Here is a 5,780-nt window from a genome sequence, read left to right on the forward strand (position 1 = left end):
GTCGTGTCCAACTCTTTGCGACCCCATGGACTGCAGCACGCCAGGCCTCCCTGTCCATCACCAACTCCCAGAGTTTATTCAAAATGAAGTCCATCAAGTCGGTGATGCCATCCAACCATCTCATCCTCTGTCGTCCCCTTCTCCTCCCACCTTCAGTCTTTCCCAGCATCAGGGTCTTTTCCAATGAGTCAGTTCTTTGAATCAGGTGGCCAGAGTATTACAGTTTCAGCTTCAGCATTGGTCCTTCCAATGAATAGTCATGACTGATTTCCTTTAGGATGGACGTTAGCATATCCCCCTGGATTCTCATAAGATACCCAGGGGTCCCCTGAAAAGTAGATGACTATGGTGGAATCTGGGCTTCCTTGGTGGTTCAGATGGTAAAGAATCCACCTGCAATGCAGGAGACCTGGGTTCAATCCCTGGGTCGGGAAGGTCCCTTGGAGGAGGGAATGGGCACCCACCCTAGTATTCTTGCCTGGAGACGCCCATGGACAGAAGACTCATGGGATCACAAAGACTTGCATTCGACTTAGGTACTAAACTCAGCAACACACCATGGACGAATCTAACTAGTTAACCGTAAGGAGACAAGGCTTCGCTTCCTGCACATTCTTTCTTGTTTTCTTCTTAGTAAAATCCTGATTTTTGGGGGCATGTTTACACATATACAACTGATTCCAAATGGAAGGCAAGACAGTCTTTTTTCTTTTTCCTTAATGATTAGCATTATTTTATATTTTAAATCGCAGATCCTACCCGGTTGTGAAATGTCGCCTCTCAACAGCGCTTTCCCTTGGCATTAGGGAAAGGTCCTTTGAAGTTTGTTTATTCTGAAAAAGACGCCCAGCATTTGGACAGAACCTCCTGTACCACAAAGGAGCTCTTTTCTTCTTTGCTGAAAAGCCTGTTTCCTGCATGGTCTCTCTTTAGCTGAAGTTGAAAGCAGTTCTGTGAACATTTGCGATTAAAAAAAAAAAAGACAAAAAACCCTTTGCATCATCCTTCAGGCTGAGTCCTTGCAGACTCTGTGGTCTTGCTGGCAGGCGGGCTGAGCCTCTTGTCTCCCCTATACTCTGATAACCTCGAGCTAAGTTTCCAGGTCCGGGTGCCAGGAAACAGCTATGTTGTTCAAAGATGTCTGGGCGGACTGATTGCAAGATTCCTGACCTCTGAGTCCTGCTCTGTGTCTCTCTCCTTCTTTCAACGGGGTGACGTCTGTGTAGCATCTAAGGACAGGATACGATTAACCTAGACGTTTCTACGTGCGCTTTAAGTAACCTGAAGAGAGGTGAGTCTGATCATTGATAGACATGGTCTTGCTGAGTGAAGCAAGATGGAAAAAGAGAGAGAAACATCATGTGATATCGCTTATGTGCAGAGTGTGAAAGAGAATGACGCAAATGAGCTTATTCACAAAGCAGAAACAGACTCACAGACGTAGAGAATGCAGTTATAGTTACGTAAAGGGAAGGAGTGGGGGATAAAGCCGGACTGTGGGATTAACAGATACACGTACAGCTAGATACAAAACAGACAACAAGAAGTTACTGTGCAGCACAGATGCTATGTATCTTGTAAGAACCTATAAACAAGAGAGTCTAAAACATATTTACATCTACGAATTACATATATAGTCTATATATGGGCCCAGATATAGTTTATATATAGAACTGACTCACTGGAAAAGACCCTGATGCTGGGAAAGACTGAAGGCGGGAGGAGAAGGGGGCGACAGAGGATGAGATGGTTGGATGGCATCACCGACTCAGTGGACATGGGTTGGAGTCAACTCCAGAAGCTGGTGACGGACAGGGAGGCCTGGCGTGCTGCAGTCCATGGGGTCGCAAAGAGTCGGACACGACTGAGCGACTGAACTGATAAATGGGCTTCCCAGGTGGCTCAGTGGTAAAGAATCTGCCTGCCAATGTTGGAGACATTCCTGAGTTGGAAAGATCCCCTGGCAAAGGGCATGGCAACCCACTCCAGTCTTCTTGCCTGGAGAATCCCACGGACAGAGGAGCCTGGTGGGCTACAGTCCATGGGGGTCGCAAAGAGTTGGACATGACTGAGCAATTAACAATATCAGCTTTCATATATACCTACAGACATGAATCACTTTGCTCTACACCTGAAATTAACACGCCATTGTCAATCAACTACACTTCAATACAAATAAATGCAGATCAGTTCAGTTCAGTTGCTCAGTCGTGTCCGACTCTTTGCGACCCCATGGACTGCAGCACGCCAGGCCTCCCTGTCCATCACCAACTCCCGGAGCTTGCTCAAACTCATGTCCATTGAGTCGGTGATGATTAAACACAGACTTAAGACTAGCAGTTGAGAGCTCTTTTACCGGAAAAGTGTTTAAGCTGGGGTTTCTCCCCCACACCTAACATTCCCAAGGGGAGAAATTCTTAAGCATGAACTCATTGATAATTTTTGTGACACAGAAGGCTGATCTGGCATTCTCTTTCCTGCAAAGACTGGCATTTGTTACCACCTGTTGAGGAGAGTTGTGTGAGGTTTGTGGACAGAGCGGGCTTGCATTTCTGGGGAGGGTTTCATATGCCTGGCTGAGTCCCTTTGCCGTACACCTGCAGATATCCCAACATTGTTAATCAGCTATGTGTAGCATGTGCGTGATAAGTCACTTCGGTCGGGTCTGACTCTTTGCGACCCCTTGGACTGTAGCCCACCAGGCTCCTCGGTCCATGGGATTCTCCAGGCAAGAATACTGGAGTCGGTTGCCATTCCATTCTGCAGGGGATCGTTGCAACTCAAGAGATTGAACACCCGTCTCTTATACCTGCTGCGTTGGTAGGCGGGTTCTCTACCATTACAGCCACCTGCAAAGTAGCTTTCCATCAGCTATACCTCAATACAAAATTAAAAATTAAAAAGCAAAATGAACATTTGAAAATATATAGAGAGATCGAACCCTTGTAAACATACAGATTGGTTTTAAGGGCGTTTTTATACATCACACAATGAAGAACAGAAGATTCCAGCAAAGAAAAAAAAAAAAAAACCAAAACTCTTCAAAGCCTGTAAGGATATGGAAGGAATTCCCAGGGTTTCAGTTGTGTGCGTTTAAGAGGTTTTAAAAGAATCAGATGCAAATTCCTCCAGGTGCCTGGGAAGCTCAGGGGCTCTCTTGGTCTCACACCTGCTGGGCCTTGCCCTGTGTTTAGTTGAATGACCGGGCGGGGCTGTGAGTTCATCGGAAGCCAGCTCAAATCCCTTGATCCCGCGGGGAAGTAAATTGGAGTACAAATCACGTCGAAAGTGGCTGGCATTTGGCCGTCACAGGAGGTATGTTGGTTTGCGGATGCGAACGGCTGTGTGTGTGTGTGTGCGCGTGCATGTGTGTGTGTGAGGTTGTGAGGATGCAGGAGCGGGCGTACAGCCTGGGATTGTGGCATGACTGTGTCTTTGGTGTCGGGACCTTGCGAAGATATGATTCAACTGTAGAAGGTGTTAGGACGAAGAAGAAGATGAAAGAGAAAAAAAAAAAAAAGCCAGCAAGAAAAAGTCAGGAGACCGCCTGCGATTCCCTCCAGATGTCTCCCAAAATCCCCCTTCTCACCCTCCGAATATATTTGAAAGGGAGGGTTGTTGTTGTACAAAGTCGTGTCGGACTCTCTGCGACCGTATGGACTGTAGCCCTGCCAGGCTACCCTGAACATGGCTTGCTCCAGGCAAGAATCCTGGAGTGGGTCTCCATTCCGTCCTCCAGGGGGATCGTCCCGACCCAGGAATCAAAAGCGGAGCGGATCGTCAGTATCCGCAGGCGGGTTCTTTACCTCTGAGTCTCCTGGGAAGCTCAGAAAGGCATGCTAGGAGACAAAACAGAATTGCTTTCTGCTTTCACCCCCGTGAATCATGCTTGTCCAACACGCCGGTTACGTACGCTGCCCCCAGAAGAGTCCTCAAGAAATACCAGGCGTATGCTGTAATAAGTTGGATTTCACCGAGACTGGTGTCGGGGCGGGAAAAAGGCTGGTAGAATCATAGACTTCCCCACGCCTGACTCCCCTCCACCCAGGCACTGTGATGAAACGGCAGTGGTGAAAGCTTGTCTGGGAGAAAAAAAAGCGACAAGCTCAAACCTGGTGGGCTTCAGAGCCCATTTCTGTTTTATTCGGTGGGGGCAGCCTTTGCTGGGCGCGTCCCTAGCGGCTCAGCGGTGAAGAACTTGTCTGCCGTTGCAGGAGTTCCTGGGTGGGGAAGATCCCCCTGGAGGAGGACAAAGTAACCCACTGCAGTCTTCTTTCCTGGAGAATCCCACGGACAGAGGAGCCTGACGGGCTACAGAGTCAGACACGACTGAGTGATTAAACCACAACAGACCTTGCTGGGTCACCTTCGTTTGGGAGGAAACGGAAGATGCTTCAGAGGTGATTTTGATCCCGTGGTGCTGGGTGTGGGTTAATGATTGGGTTCCGTTGAGGTGGTGTTCCTGCTGACTATGGGTGGTGATTAAGGGTTTATCCCCTCGTGAAGGCCATCCAAAGGGTACAATTCATGAGATTAAGCTGGAGACAACCAGACAGGATGGTCCGCGGTCTAGCCCCGACGCTGGGCATATATCAGATTCGTGAGGAACGCGTTCAGGTGGAAGCTATGCAGGCAAGATGGCGTTTTAATTACCTGTCGCAGACTAAATATAACCCAGAGGAAGCCGAACTTCCTCGGGACAGGCACCGAGAACCTAAAACCTTTGCACACCCTTCTTGTTTGACACCATTCCTTTGGACGCTGAGAGCCATTTTGCTTACGTTTCACTGAATTTTCTGATTTACTGTATCTGAATCTGTAACATGAAGATATTACAGATGTGAACATTAGCTCTGTAATGTTAGAAGTCTGTGTCTGTAACGTTAGAAGCAATGCTTTCTCAGGGAACAGTGTTTTTTTGTTTTTTTTTTTTTTTTTTCAGGGCCATCTAGAGACGTTTCCCTGAACGGAAGAGTGACCCGGGAAGAGCAGGCTGCATTTCTGACGACCCGTGGTTGCTTTCAACTCTGGAGTTCACGCTGCGGTTGCTGTCTCAGACGCAGTTGAATCCGTAACCCGTCTGAGACTTCCTGTCCATAAAAGCACATTCAAGTCCCTTGCTTCCAGCTCTTGAAGCTAAGCAACCTTAACTACTACATGGCTTGTACCATACCAAGCTGGATTTTTTTCTTTAAAAAAAACAAAACCCATATTGCAATCAAGTTGTGGTTTTCAAAACAGAGAATAAGAGAGATGTGATTTTTTTTATTTGCAGTTTGAGACACCCCATCATATCCGTCATCTATGTATCATGTCTGTCTTTCCATAATCTCTGTCTATTGCCCTTATCTGTCTACCTTCCTATCTTTGTATATAGATCTATCATCTATCTTTGTGTCTATCTATCATGTATTTCTTTTTTTTTTTTTATCTATCATGTATTTCTATCTTTGTATTTTCTGCACCTTTCTACCTACGTATTTGCTGCTGCTGCTGCTAAGTCGCTTCAGTCGTGTCCGACTCTGTGCGACCCGATGTATCTACCTGCCTATTTATCTGTATCTAGCAATGCACATTCCTATTATTTATACCTTTCTACCAATCATTTATATCTACCTGTCTATCCATCCTACCATCTCTATCTATCTATCTGCCTATCTAAATATACTGAAGTAGGCGGCCTTTCTCTTCTCCAGAGGATCTTCCCAACCCAGGGGATCGAACCCAGGTCTCCCGCATTGCAGACGGATTCTTTACCAGCTGAGCCACAAGGCAAGTCC

At 46.9% G+C, this 5,780-nt stretch overlaps 1 long non-coding RNA gene across 1 annotated transcript; it reads left to right on the forward strand.

Moving 5' to 3' along the window:
- The first annotated feature begins 4,041 nt into the window (after window positions 1-4,041).
- Window positions 4,042-5,242, forward strand: LOC132658956 (uncharacterized). The gene is made up of 2 exons (XR_009598955.1): window positions 4,042-4,400; window positions 4,943-5,242. It is a non-coding gene; the product is annotated as an uncharacterized LOC132658956 (long non-coding RNA).
- Window positions 5,243-5,780: the final 538 nt, after the last annotated feature.

This window comes from Ovis aries, chromosome Y (genome assembly GCF_016772045.2).
Source record: "Ovis aries strain OAR_USU_Benz2616 breed Rambouillet chromosome Y, ARS-UI_Ramb_v3.0, whole genome shotgun sequence".
Classification (NCBI taxonomy): domain Eukaryota; kingdom Metazoa; phylum Chordata; class Mammalia; order Artiodactyla; family Bovidae; genus Ovis; species Ovis aries.